The sequence below is a fragment of the Neolamprologus brichardi genome, chromosome 2, assembly GCF_056152115.1.
Source record: "Neolamprologus brichardi isolate AB-2024 chromosome 2, ASM5615211v1, whole genome shotgun sequence".
In the NCBI taxonomy this organism is placed as follows: Eukaryota; Metazoa; Chordata; class Actinopteri; order Cichliformes; family Cichlidae; genus Neolamprologus; species Neolamprologus brichardi.
This window is the reverse complement of record NC_142105.1, coordinates 26043375-26059048: the sequence shown is the minus strand read 5'-3', so window position 1 is coordinate 26059048 and position 15674 is coordinate 26043375. Positions and strand designations below refer to the sequence as shown.

Sequence of the window (15674 nt, the reverse complement as noted above, 5' to 3'; positions counted from 1 at the left end):
TCAACACACACTGAACAGTGAGGAGATATGGAAGCTGTGCTGGGATTGATGGTGATCCTACTGGGACTGTCTCATGGTGAGATATTCTTTGTACATGCGACACTTATCATTTAATACTTTTTTAACCTGTACAAAATATCTGACATCGCCCTCAGAGATGTTTAAGCTGCACAAATACTTACACAAAGTTACAATGTGTGCACTTTGATTTATTTGATTAAATTAATGTATGAATCTGTTGGCTCCATCTGCAGTACGTGATCATTTGAGCAGAGCTTTAGTTCCTTTTTTTTTTGTCTTTTTACCAGTTTTAGTAGCAGTGGTAAATTCTTAGCTCACTATGCACCTTGGCAGCCTTGTTGCAGTGTGTTTAAGTGAGTTCTGGCTTTTTAAAGGACTTTATTCTTTCCATCCTTATCAGAGACGTCAAGCTTATTTGTTACTTTGATGGACTGCCTGATTTTGAAGAATGTGTCTCAACTTATTGATTGGTTGTAACTAGGAATCCAGATCTTAAGTTATTTAAGTCATGCAGTCACTACTGATATGCTGAAGAACGTATTGGTTGCATTACTTTTTAATTTATAAGGCCACCTTCAGAAATGAACATCTCTGTCCTGTGCAGAGTCTTTTCTCTGAAATATGGGTTCCTGTTTTCTGTTTGACAAACAACCGATTATTTTATTCACATGAAAATACTTTAATTTTTGTATTCGGCTAAAATGTGGAGAATGTGTCTACCTGTATTTCTTAATTATTAATATATTTGTAAATGTTGGACACATTTGTGTGATAACTTTGGGATTATGGATGCAGTATGTTTGTTCTTGAGGCTCTATTACCTACAATTGTCAAAACTGCTACGTACTCTGAGTTAGATATTAAGAGCTGACAGATTTATGGCAGTAGTGCTACTATAAATAATTTGATACCATTCAATTAAAACACTGGGTTATCCAAAACATAATGTGGTATTAGGTATAAACATGGTAATACTAAAAATACTTTTTACTTTTTACTACAAGTAAACATCCTCACATCAGTAAATTTTGGATTGCTGACAATGTTATTCTAATTTTTATTGTCATTTATTTGGTAGAAACTAACAAATCACAAATGTTTTTCTTTTTTAATGTTTTAAAATTTGCAGGTGTGGCAACTCACTGTGATGGCAGACAGGATGGAGCTCAGTGTTATGGAGCTTTGGGAGGAAGTGTGGACATCCAGCTGATGGACAGCAGCTCTGAAATATCTATCTAATATCTACCAACTGTTAAAGAATTTATCAGTAATACTAATTGTCAGAAATAATATGGTTTTTTATAATACCATAGCACACAGATCTCTCTTTTTTTTGAGTAATGGAACATTTAGGATCAATAACCTGAGCAGGACAGACAGTGGTGATTATACCCTTGACAGCTTTCATTCATATGGAATATTATTGGGCGTGCGGACTTTACAGTTGATTGTTCAAGGTAAATGTTGGGAAATGCAGCCTTTAATTGATGTAAATGCAATATTGTTTTGGTAATGTTTACAATATAGAGCACAGAATTTCACATACGTACATTTTGTGCATCCCCTGTTCTTAATTAGCAAACCATAAATAATGATAATCTACATGATGCACACTACATTCACCAAAGTATTGGGCCACATCTCTTAATCTTTGAATTCTGATGTTTTTAGTTCCATTGACACAGATGTATGAAACCAAGCAGCTAGCCATGCAGTCTGCCTCTACAAACATTTGTGAATTAATGAATAATTGTAAAGAGCTCACTGAAATTGTGTATGTTACTGTACCAGGATGCTACCTTTGCAGCAAATAATTTTGAGATATTTCTTCCCTCCTAGATATTCCATAACCAACTGATAGTGTTGCAAAGTAGTAGATTTTAGGAACTATGGAAAATCAGCTACCAAGTTACAGACCATGTAAAGTTACATAGAAGGAAGCACAGTGCATGAAAGTGCATCTTGTTATAGTACCAAAAGTCACCTGTGTGTGTTTCTCTCAGCTCCTGTGTCCTCTGTCCTGCTGGTCTCTGAGTGTCTGTCCCAGGGAGAGATGAGAGTGTCCCGCTCCTCTGAGGGAGGGGACAGTCCTCAGTATAGCTGGGCTCTGGATGGACGCACACTGACAGATGCTGAGCTGTTTTCTCCAAATAGTATGACTAACATCATCACTCTGAAACAGCACATCTCAGGACGTCTGGTCTGCTCAGTCAGGAACAACGTCAGTGATGTCTCAGAAGAACAGAAGACCTGTTGTGAGTGACAACATTTTGAATAAAGGTCGATAATAACGACTAATTGACTTTGAAGGTCTTTCATGAATGATCTGTTTTTTTGCTCATAGGCTTCATTAACTGCACCTCAATCAATGGGACACAGATATTAGGGTGGGTGCCTGTGGACAGTAACAGCCTGTGTATTGAACCAAAAACAGAACCTACACCAGTCACACCAACTGCAGTGGGTAAGGAGACTAACATAGTGTCAATTAACCCTCTTTAATCAAACTGCCATCACCGATGACAGATGGTATATAAACAGTGTTGGGCAAGTTACTTTGAAAAAGTAATTAATTATAGTTACTAGTTACTTCTTCAAAAAAGTAACTGAGCTAGTAACTGAGTTACAAGATTCTAAAAGTAATTAATTACTTGACGAGTAACTATTGCATTACTTGCCATTTTTGACTACTTTTGATTTTACCTCCACATTTTACCTTTAAAAACAATTTACTTTGCCTTGTTTGGTATCATCCTTTTCAGCACAACCTCACGTGTCTGATTTTACAGTTATGTTTTCATTTTGACATACTGTATTAACACAATTGATCTAAAATCAGACAAAAAACATAAATCAGAGTAGAAAAAGTTATATTTTTACTGTAACAACCACAAACATGTTTAATGAATCATATTTTATAACTTTAAATGCAAATATAAATTGTCAATTTTAAAATCCTATGCACAAGCTTTGCAAACAACAAAGTTATTTGCAGCCATTTACCTTTTACCTTGATTTTTTAAATAACCATTTCAAACTATTTAAAGAACAATCAGCTGTTCTGCATTCAATAAGATGCCACACAAATTATTTGTGCCACTCCAAAACAATAACTTCTGTCCACTATAAAGGAGAACATCACAGCCTGATACCTGCAGGCCTGACAGCAGCAGGTGTATCACTGCTCCTGTTTTCATTCAGCAGTCGCCTCATTGTTCTGACACACAACACAAAACCATCTAAAACACTACACACTAACTACACAAGACAACGCATTAACTACACACTCCAAACACGCTAAACGTCACAAATCTCTCACATCTCAAAACTCGCTCTCTCTTTTTCTGCTCTCTCTCTCTCTCTAACTCACTGCTAAAACTTCCCCCTCTTCTTAAACAACCAAATGTCATGTTGCCATATCATTTTGGATTTGTCGACATGGCGCATTTTTCCACCAACAGGAAAGGGCTGTTTTTTGTTTTGTTTTTGTATTTTTTGCTCATAAGCAGAGAGTGCTTCCTAGCGCTGTCCTTAGACAGTAAACGTGATGAAAGTATTGAGGAAAAAACGCGGCATATATTGTTTATCATGACTCTGGTTTTAAGTGACCTATCAACACAATTTAAAAACTGGTATATATCACCTTGTTGCTTTGAAGTGGTCATGTGATTGGCTTACCACAACTACTTTATTCTTCCTTAGCCAAAAAACAGCACTCATGCGATTGTTTTGCCCCCCTGAGCTCCAGGTGTTGTGCCGAAAAGTGATCGTCGGGCAGAAAGTGATTGCTGTCCGCGGGAGCGCGCGCAGCTGCTTAAAGCTGTAGCGTCCAGGTTACTTACGTAGTCAGCTACTTCCGTGAAACTGATATAAGATGCGGTAAGCTGAACACAGCTTCAACCGTCTGTGTGTTGAAAAATAGTAACGGACCGCATTTTCTTATTAGTAACTGTGACGGCGTAGTAACGATAGGAATACTAATTAGTTAGACTCATTACTGAAAAAAGTAACGTCGTTAGTAACGCCGTTATTCCCATCACTGTATATAAATGAGTAAAAATGAACTCTGATAAAGGGGACGCATTCATGTATTTTTTCCCCTTTCTATAAACTATGGTACATGAGTGAAAACTCTACTGTGACTCTTCTTTCACAGCTCTAACTTGTCATAAACATTTTTATGTCTAACACAGGTACTTCCTGGTTCATTATTGGTTTGAAAGCCGCTGTGGTAATTCTGTCATTAAGTGGGATTTGGATCTGGTTCACTTGGAAGAAAAAAACAATATTGGAAGGCCCTGCTGTCCCAAAAAAGGTGGAATCTCCAGATAACTCTGTTTTCATGATTGAAATGAGTCCTTACTCCAACACCTAGTGTCACCTTTCACCTGCTGTACATTTGTCACGTATCCGTGTAGGTGTGGAAATAAGGATTAGAGTTTATCCTTTCCTTTTCATTCATTCCACATTTTTTTTCACAAGATAACAACTGTGTATAAATTTCCATAAAAATGTGGTTCTTCTTGTAATTTCTGCAATTTTCTATTGAGGTCCTCTTAAATATAATCATCATCATATAAAAACTCTCTGTCCTTCATACTTTTTATTTTGCGTTTACATTTCAACTGTAGTGCTGAAGGACACATTTGTGTACAGATGTTTTCGCCATTTGTTGTTTGTTGCTGCATTTTTAAATAATCAACCATATAGCTTACAATGTGATGTCAGTGTATGAATAAAGTGCCAATAAAAGAGTTTTTCTTGTAACCATGCAGGAAGAGTCAAAGAAAAGAGACCATGGAGAACACGGAAGTAAGAACTTGGTGCTTTAGATTAAAAGAGAAAAAAAAGAACAAAAGTTAAACTTAAACATTGCATTTAAAAGAGGATACCTTTTTCTCTATGTGGTAGTTAAGTAAAATTAATTTATTTAGCACTTTTCACAGACAAAAATCACAAAGTGCTTCACAAAATGGTGTAGTGTCGGACAATAGAACTTAATTTTTGGGAAATTGATGCCAACAAAACTTGTTAAAGTGTGAGAAGAGATCAGATACAGATTTGATAACTGACAATTGGCAGAAAATCTTTTTTTTTTTCATCTTATGGTGGAATTAAGTAAAATATATTTTTCTGTAATCCATTGCATATTCAGCTTCATAAGAACAAGCGCTAAAAATCCTGCCTATAGACTCTGTTGGAGCCACTCTGCTACCCCTGTTGTCGCTGCAATGCTCCTCCTGTAAGCTAAGAACGGGAAACTGAAGACACAGACTGGAAGGGCTCATGAAAATACTGAAGATCTGGTGACTGTTAAGGCCATCAGCAGATCTCAGTTTCTCCACCAGTGCATTTTGAAAATGGTATTGTAATAATAATACAATTTTCAACATAAAGTGCCATTTTTCTTCCTAAAAAATAAGGCAGAAACATAACGGGTTATTTGACCAGCTTCACCTTTAAACTCTAAGTAACCTTAGCAAAAATTATTTTGTACATTAGACTAAAACCGTTTGATTATCGAACATTTTAGGGCAAAAAATAACAAACCTATTGGACTCAAAACATCTCCATTCTTATTTACTTTCCATCTGAATCAGAATCTGATGACAATCAAAAGAGGAGAAGGTTCTTGTCTTTGCTGGCTCCTTTGTATCTACACTGTTCCTGCAGCAGGGCCTCAAGGCTGGTCCAAACCTCTTCTCGCTCTCCCCTCACAAGACACTTTAAATCCTTAAAGCATGGGTCAAGCACAGTGGCTATCTTGAGCCACTGATGGTTGCGTGTAGCTACACATTGAGATTGGTCCTTTGTGAAGGCAGTATTAAATTTTACCATGTAATTTGAGTCATCATCAGAGATCTCCGTGGGGTGATGCAGCATGATAAAAGTTAAAAATAGTTTTATTTACCTGTTCAGGTCCATCACAGGGACGATAGTTCGAGTCCAGTGTCGGGAATCATTTCTGCGTACTACAGTGCGTGGAGTGATGGTATTTTAGCACTTTTCTGCAGAAGGGAACATAGGGAAGGGAAGAAGTCCATTGTAGAAGACGCTCTGAATGTAAAGGGAAACTGTATCCCGTGAGTAGCTGAGCCAACTTAGCGGGCTAAAGAGGCGGCTGTGGGCAGGCACTACACTTCAGCCAGATGAGAAGCTCCGGGCAGTTGTAACTGTATGGTAAGAACTGTAGGTAAAAGAATGTTGTGAGATGGCAGAGAAGGTTGAATGGTTGTGTGGGAAAGGGATCACTCAGCATCAACCAGCTGAAAAGTAGAAGAGCAGTTGGAGAGAAAGTAAAAGACAAGTAATACAGTTTTGGGACATCAAGAGTTGACAGCAGGTCAAGAGAAAACAGCAGTATCCTGAGCAGTGAGAGGTCCAGCAGCAGCAGTATGTGCAAACGGCATCAGCATGGAGAAAACACCATCATCAGGACTGGATGGCTGGAGATGCGTTTCCAACAAGCGGCAACTTCACTGTGCATGAATGAACCTTGGGAAGACTGTCTGAGTTTCATAATTGCCACATTTGGAGTGAAATGGCAATGGAAAAGACAGCTGGATTACACAGGACAAAACTGAAGAGAACTGACTGCAACTGGACTGGTGCAAAGTGGGGAGGAGAGAAGACCACAGTGGAAGGAGGAGGGGGAGGACACATGGAAGAACGCTGTTTAGTGTGGGAGATCAAATTGGGTTAGGGAACCTGGGGCGGGAAACCGACTGCCTTGGGGTGGAGAATTGAGAACATGTCTGGAGCACCACAAAGAGGAGGGGTATGTAATATCCCACCTGAACGTTCTTTCGCATACAGGGACGAGGGGAGCAAGCGAATCAGCGCTCAGGGCACAGAGACTAAACGGGTCTTAGACACACCATTTATTCCAACGGAGGAAGAAAAACCAGAACACAAATACAATTACAAATAAAATTTTAAAATACCCTTATACAATAAAAACAACTTTCTCAATATGCTACAAACCCTGTCGGCAGAAATAAATAAACACTATCTAAAAAATAATACAATGTCATCCCACTGTCCAGCCTCATTGGGCAAATGTTCCTTATGTTTAAAACCAGGAGAGGAACTCCTCTTCTGAGATGGGGACCACGCCAGCCAGAAAACAAAGGTGGAAGCTACCATCACGGACCTGTATTTTCCTGACGGCGTGTCGCCACGCAGTCCAGCCACACTCCACACTTGGGCCCTCAATTACTGCAAACGTGGCCTCCCTCGTAGCACCGCCCTGAAACAGACAGACATGGGTCAGCAACGTTGTCGGCACGGCCGCTGCGACCCTCCCCTGGCAAAGCTGCACCTGACAGTGGGAAAGCAATTCTCACAGATGCAGGCAGAGGTGCAGCCCTGCCCTCCTGTTGATTTTACTTGAAATAGTCTTTCGGCACAGCAGTTGGAAAGTTGGATCACCTAGCACATTTTTTAACCCCTGTCTTCTACCACTGATAGTGGTCTACAGTCAGAGCAATCCATTTTGCGAGAGAATTTGTAAGTTTGTCCGATATTTCACCAAGTTTGGGCTGCCAACACCTTTTATTGGTACTCGAACTGGGACAGCTAATGCTAACAGCTCCCATAGTTTCTGTGTTCGATGCAACATGTTTTTTGCTTTAGATGGTACCGTAAAGTTGAAGTGCTTCGATGGTATGCCAACTCCTTTTTGCACAGTTTGCACAAAACCACACTTTTATCAAGGCTTCTGTTGGTGTGCAGACAAGATTTTACTTCCCATTGTAATGAATGTTATCTTTCATAATTAAGAACTACTTAGAACAAAGTATCAACAGTTTGAGAACACATTTAGGAAAGTCACATCCTGGCATTACATTTTCTTAAAGTAAATTGGAGCTGGAGGAGGCTATGTGTCTTCATAATTACAAGTGCAGCTGAATGTGTCTAATGCTGGGAATGAATACAAATGTTCTTTTTAAAACCACATGCCATGTGTGACCACAGCTGACATGCACTACACTGAAACCTGACATGCACTACGCTGATGCCACTCGCACCATTTCTTCATAGTTCAGAGTTCTTCCTCTTGTAAATTGGAATGAGCGTGCCAGTAGCAGCAAATGTAAGAGGCCTGTAAAATACACAAAAAGTGGAGCTGTTGGATCAGGATATTAGCTGTAATGAATATTAAATACAGATAACACGCTACTTTATCTGAAGACATACCATTCCTAGCTGCTAGCAGCGCCTCAATTCTGGATTCTAAATTCTTAATTTACAAACAGCAGTTGCACAAAATATATAATTATTTTCTTCCCATTAGGACTTTTCACTTCAAGAAATTGCCCTCTATGATTCACAGGTAAGTATGTTGTGAAAATAAGTAGTATGTTGTGACATCAGCAACTACTTACTAATTGCATATTGATTCACTCACTTGAGTAAAATGTGTTGTTTCCTTCACTAACCTAACACAGAGAGCCAATAAGGTAAGAAAGTAACACATATTGTACTATACTGCCCATACTAAAGTACTGCTTAGTGTTCTAAATGATGAACGGTCAGAGGTCAGACTCAAACCTGGGCCACTACATTCAACCATGTGGGATATGGTCATCTTGTCAAGTAGTGAGCTAAACCAGTGCCCTAACGTTATGAAATTTATCACAAATTTAGAGAATATAACAAATTTCTACTGATGACTTCATCTCATGAAATTGCTGATAGATGTCAATGTGTTGATCAGCTGAGCTGGTGATTAAGTAGTAATTTTTCCTACTCAAAATGCTGTTAGAACAATTCTGATTTTATAACTGCTGTCACAAGAAACTTAAAATGGGTGCCAGTTGGTCCACCGTGTCATTTGTTGTTTTTCCACATGCAAGGTAGTAATAAACAAACATACAAGAAACTTGTTTTCAAACACTGCCTCTAAAATATCTTCCACAATTTCTGTCCGAAGTCCACTCTCCCTGCCTGATCCAAATAAAACAGAAAATTACAATATGTTGTTAACATTGTTTTCAATGTCTCTCCTTACAGAATGTTTAACCAATTAACCAATATGTGTAATTGTGGAGGCCTAATGAAAGTACCACACATTTTTTTATAAGTTCCTATACAATGCAAATATGGCATATTTAATTGACAGATAATTAAAAAAATGCTACCTTAGTAAATCAAACAGAAAACCTGCAATGTGAGCAGAGAATCTTAAGCTAACAATAACATATTTTTTTGGAGCACAATGAGTCAACACGTCCAGAATTTTGTACCAGGTATAACTAACAGAATTACTAATATTTAAATGTAAAACATGTCAAACATTATAGATTACTCAATCTGAAGACATACCCTCTGCCGGCATTACTACAGTACCACCTGTGCTCCTCAGCACTCTGTACACCTGAAGAGAAAAGAAGGGGGGGAGTGTCCAAAAAAATCAAATCTACAATGTGTTAAAGAATATTTAGTCGAGAATAACACATTTGCCTTCCAAAGTGTGGTGTTAGACACCACTGTACCTCTGCTATTTAAAAAGCAGACTGTTAAGAGTTCATAATGTTTTTCCCTTTTGTAAATTCAAACTAAGAAGATATGTAACTTTTTAGATAATAAAAATATGATTTTCTTCTTCAATAACAATCAAACTGATATTTCAAAAGACAAAAATATTGATTTTACAGTAACTTTTTTGGAGAAGTTGTAAACAGATCATAGTTGTTGGGTTTTACAAACAGAACTGGAATGTATCCTAAACCAGTTGAGAGTGCTGATCATCACCACTCAGTTTTTCAAAATAAACCTTTACATTTGAGATTAAATTACTTTCTGTAGTGAAATATAATAAAGATGTTTAGTGAGCCATTGTTTTTGATCCCCTGTATTAAAGTATATCCAATTTAAAGCCAGCTTGAGTTTTATTTCTTTATGGCAAACTGCTGGTTATGATGCTATGTTTAGCTGCTTATGGAATAAAAACACACAATGTACATTTAATGCACACAAACTGAAAAATCTCCCTCAACATATGACCATCTAGTACATACTTAAATGTACCCTATGGTTAGATGATGTACATACACAGTATACAAACGGTCAAAAACTATTTGAGAAGGGTGCCAGTTTAGTTCACTGGGATGAGCGGGTGAACTAGATTCAAGTTTGACCTGTGGCCTTTTGTCGCATGCCTTTCCCTTTCTCTCTCTCCCTCTGCTTTGCTCTCACTCTTCACTGCTCTGACCAAAAATTAAAAAAAAAAATTCCCCACTCGCCCCTGTGGGCGGTCAATCCTTCAAGCTCGGGTCCTCTACCAGAGGCCTGGGAGCTTGAGGGTCCTGCGCAGTATCTTAGCTGCTCCTAGGACTGCGCTCTTCTGGACAGAGATCTCCGATGTTGTTCCTGAGATCTGCTGGAGCCACTCGCCTAGCTTGGGAGTCACTGCACCTAGTGCTCCGATTACCACTGGGACCATCGTCACCTTCACCCTCCACATCTTCTCGAGCTCTTCTCTGAGCCCTTGGTATTTCTCGAGCTTCTCGTGTTCCTTCTTCCTGATGTTGCTGTCATTCAGAACCGCTACATCGATCACTACGGCCGTCTTCTCATGTTTGTCTACCACCATGTCGGGTTGGTTAGCCACCACCATTTTGTCCGTCTGTATCTGGAAGTCCCACAGGATTCTCCACCACCCTTGGGGGCATCTCCCATTTTGACCCCGGGACTTCCAGGTTGTACTCGGCACAGATGTTCCTGTACACTATGCCGGCCACTTGGTTATGGCGTTCCATGTATGCCCTGCCTGCTAGCATCTTACACCCAGCTGTTATGTGCTGGATTGTCTCTTTACACAGCCTGCACCTGGGGTCTTGCCTGGTGTGATAGACCCCAGCCTCAATGGATCTTGTGCTTAGTGTTTGTTCCTGTGCTGCCATTAGTGCTTCCGTGCTGTCTTTATCAGCCACCTTCTCTATCTGCCGGTGGTACATACTGTGCAGGGGCCTGTCCTTCCATGATGGGATGATGGGACTTCGGACATATATATATATATATATATATATATATATATATATATATATATATATATATATATATATATATATATGTATATACAGACATGTACATGTCAATATTAAAGTGATAGTCTGGTTTCCTTCATTTGTGCAGTTGTTATAGTAACATATTTTAAATGTTACATGTTCCCCTAATGACTTGCTTCTTCCTGTTGTCTAAGATTTGTTTGGATTAACATGTTCATATGTACTGGGTTTAAATGAACTTCAAACTGTAATTCACTTAACATGTTATTACACACGATGAAAGGACAGAGGGTGTTTGTGTGTTGTGCAGACAAGATTTTACATCCCATTGAAATTAATGTTATGTTTTATAATTTAGAACTACTTAGAACAATGAAAGTGAGAACATGTACATTGTTACATCTTTCAGAAAATGTTTTGAAATTGTGGTGCACAGTTCAGAATAAATGTTTTTCAAAAACCATTGCGTCTTTTTAGTAAATGTTTATTTCCAAAAGAAATTTCTAGAAGTTCAGAACAGTAAAATTCCCGCTTTTTAGAATTAATTAGAAGATAACTCTTATGTAGTTAAACTAAAATACTATTTGAGAGTTAATATATAAACTCTTAACACCAAGTGTTAAATTATCAACTCCAGACAGATTTGGAGTTTAACACTAAATCAGAGTTAACGTACCAACTCTCCAAAAAGAGTTAAATTAACACTCTCTGGTGTGGACCCATATAGACACTTTAATAGTGTTGAAATCAAATCTGACAGTGTTAATTTGGACATGCTGGATTTGCTGTGTAGCAACAGTTTGCGAAGACATTCAGGACAGTGACATCCTGGCAGTACATTTTCTTAAAGCAAATTAGAGCTGCAAGACGACTGTGAGTCTTCATAATTACAAGTGCACATTAAGGTGTCTAATGCTGGCAATGAATACACATGTTCTTTTTAAAACCACATGCCATGTGTGACCACAGCTGACATGCACTACACTGACACCACTCGCACCATTTTTCATAGAGTTCTTCCTCTTGTCATGTCAGCATGACAGATGCAGCAAAAGTAAGAGGCCTCTAAAATACACAAAAGTGTGGTTGTTGGATCAGAATATTAGATGTAATGAATAGAACAGATGGATAAGACACTACTTTATCTGAAGACGTACCATCTGTAGCTACTAGCACTGCCTCAATTCTGCATGTTTCCACAGACTCCTCTGGGCTCTGTGCAACTAAAGAAAAGGTCACAGGTTGTAGTTGGTAAAATTCTTAATTTACAAACAACGGCTGCACAAAAATGCAATTATTTTCCTTTCATTACTGCTTCTCACTACAAGAAATTGCCCTGTAAGATTTAAAAGTCAGTATTTTGTCAAAATAAGTAGTATGTTGTGACATTAATGTTGTGGACGTTTAATTTAATAAAGCCTGCAGACAAATAGTGAGCGGTAACCAGCATCCTTTAACCACAAAAGAACAAAAACCCAAGCTTGGTGAGAGCAGCCATCACACGGGGCAAACGACTGGCAGAGTCTCTACTGAACCCAGAACAGCCCTGGGTTAAATACTTCCTAAAGGAACAAAACTGTCTCATTTTATTAAAACAATCCACATTTGCATCCATTCATGGTGCATTTTACATATCGCCTTAACACGTTATTACACACGATGAAAGGACAGAGGGTGTTTGTGTGTTGTGCAGACAAGATTTTACATCCCATTGAAATTAATGTTATGTGTTATAATTTAGAACTACTTAGAACAAAGTAGCAACAGTTTGAGAAGACATTCAGGACAGTGACATCCTGGCAGTACATTTTCTTAAAGCAAATTAGAGCTGCAAGACGACTGTGAGTCTTCATAATTACAAGTGCACATTAAGGTGTCTAATGCTGGCAATGAATACACATGTTCTTTTTAAAACCGCATGCCATGTGTGACCACAGCTGACATGCTCTACACTGACACCACTCGCACGAGTTCTTCCTCTTGTCGTTGAAATGAGCATGACAGATGAAGCAAAAGTAAGAGGCCTCTAAAATACACAAAAACTGGGGTTTTTGGATCAGGATATTAGCTGTAATGTACATAACAGATGGATAATACACTACTTTATCTGAAGATGTACCATCTGTACCTGCTAGCACTGCCTCAATTCTGCATGTTTCCACAGACTCCTCTGGGCTCTGTGCACCTAAAGAGAAGGTCACAGGCTAGCAGCACATGTATTTGGGATAATTCTTAATTTACAAACACCGCTGCAAAAAAATGCAATTATTCTCCTCCCATTACTGCTTCTCACTTCAAGAAATTGTCAAAATAAGTCATATGTTGTGACATCAGTGTTGGAAGTTTTTATTTAATAAAGCCTGCAGACAAACGGTGAGCGGCAGCTAACATCCTTTAACCAAAAAAGAACCCAAGCTTGGTGGGAGCAGCCACCAAGAACTACTTGCACAGGGCAAGTAGTTCTAAATTATAACACATAACATTAATTACAATGGGATGTAAAATCTTGTCTGCACAACACACAAACACCCTCTGTCCTTTCATCGTGTGTAATAACATGTTAAGTGAATTACAGTTTGAAGTTCATTTAAACCCAGTACATATGAACATGTTATTCCAAACAAATCTTAGACAACAGGAAGAAGCAAGTCATTAGGGGAACATGTAACATTTAAAATATGTTACTATAACAACTGCACAAATGAAGGAAACCAGACTATCACTTTAATATTGACATGTACATGTCTGTATATATATATATATATATATATATATATATATATATATACACACACACACACATGTCCGAAGTCCCATCATCCCATCATGGAAGGACAGGCCCCTGCACGGTATGTACCACCGGCAGATAGAGAAGGTGGCTGATAAAGACAGCACGGAAGCACTAATCATGGCAGCACAGGAACAAACACTAAGCACAAGATCCATTGAGGCTGGGGTCTATCACACCAGGCAAGACCCCAGGTGCAGGCTGTGTAAAGAGACAATCCAGCACATAACAGCTGGGTGTAAGATGCTAGCAGGCAGGGCATACATGGAACGCCATAACCAAGTGGCCGGCATAGTGTACAGGAACATCTGTGCCGAGTACAACCTGGAAGTCCCGGGGTCAAAATGGGAGATGCCCCCAAGGGTGGTGGAGAATCCTGTGGGACTTCCAGATACAGACGGACAAAATGGTGGTGGCTAACCAACCCGACATGGTGGTAGACAAACATGAGAAGACGGCCGTAGTGATCGATGTAGCGGTTCTGAATGACAGCAACATCAGGAAGAAGGAACACGAGAAGCTCGAGAAATACCAAGGGCTCAGAGAAGAGCTCGAGAAGATGTGGAGGGTGAAGGTGACGATGGTCCCAGTGGTAATCGGAGCACTAGGTGCAGTGACTCCCAAGCTAGGCGAGTGGCTCCAGCAGATCTCAGGAACAACATCGGAGATCTCTGTCCAGAAGAGCGCAGTCCTAGGAGCAGCTAAGATACTGCGCAGGACCCTCAAGCTCCCAGGCCTCTGGTAGAGGACCCGAGCTTGAAGGATTGACCGCCCACAGGGGCGAGTGGGGAATTTTTTTTTTTAATTTTTGGTCAGAGCAGTGAAGAGTGAGAGCAAAGCAGAGGGAGAGAGAGAAAGGGAAAGGCATGCGACAAAAGGCCACAGGTCAAACTTGAATCTAGTTCACCCGCTCATCCCAGTGAACTAAACTGGCACCCTTCTCACATAGTTTTTGACCGTTTGTATACTGTGTATGTACATCATCTAACCATAGGGTACATTTAAGTATGTACTAGATGGTCATATGTTGAGGGAGATTTTTCAGTTTGTGTGCATTAAATGTACATTGTGTGTTTTTATTCCATAAGCAGCTAAACATAGCATCATAACCAGCAGTTTGCCATAAAGAAATAAAACTCAAGCTGGCTTTAAATTGGATATACTTTAATACAGGGGATCAAAAACAATGGCTCACTAAACATCTTTATTATATTTCACTACAGAAAGTAATTTAATCTCAAATGTAAAGGTTTATTTTGAAAAACTGAGTGGTGATGATCAGCACTCTCAACTGGTTTAGGATACATTCCAGTTCTGTTTGTAAAACCCAACAACTATGATCTGTTTACAACTTCTCCAAAAAAGTTACTGTAAAATCAATATTTTTGTCTTTTGAAATATCAGTTTGATTGTGATTAAAGAAACCAGCTTCCCTTTACATTCAGAGCGTCCTCTTCAATGGACTTCTTCCCTTCCCTATGTTCCCTTCTGCAGAAAAGTGCTAAAATACCATCACTCCACGCACTGTACGCAGAAATGATTCCCGACACTGGACTCGAACTATCGTCCCTGTGATGGACCTGAACAGGTAAACAAAACTATTTTTAACTTATTGTTACTGTTTCTTCAAAAAGCTCTATAGTTGACAGTTACTGTGTAGATTTATAATGACTTTCCTGAATTGTCTGCTATGGGTTTGTGACTAGGCTTCTTGGAGGTGAGACATATGTCTCATGTTCAGTGGTTTTACCTGCTTCTAACACCTGCATCACCCCACGGAGATCTCTGATGATGACTCAAACTACATGGTAAAATTTAATACTGCCTTCACAAAGGACCAATCTCGATGTGTA

The 15674-nt window shown here is 39.1% G+C and overlaps 1 pseudogene across 1 annotated transcript; it reads left to right on the top strand.

The window, feature by feature from the left end:
• The first annotated feature begins 27 nt into the window (after positions 1-27).
• On the top strand, positions 28-4773 carry LOC148106142 (uncharacterized; annotated as a pseudogene). Its single transcript, XR_015719878.1, has 5 exons — positions 28-76; positions 1151-1478; positions 2025-2276; positions 2366-2485; positions 4215-4773. The product of XR_015719878.1 is annotated as an uncharacterized LOC148106142 (transcript).
• The last annotated feature ends 10901 nt before the right edge of the window (positions 4774-15674 follow it).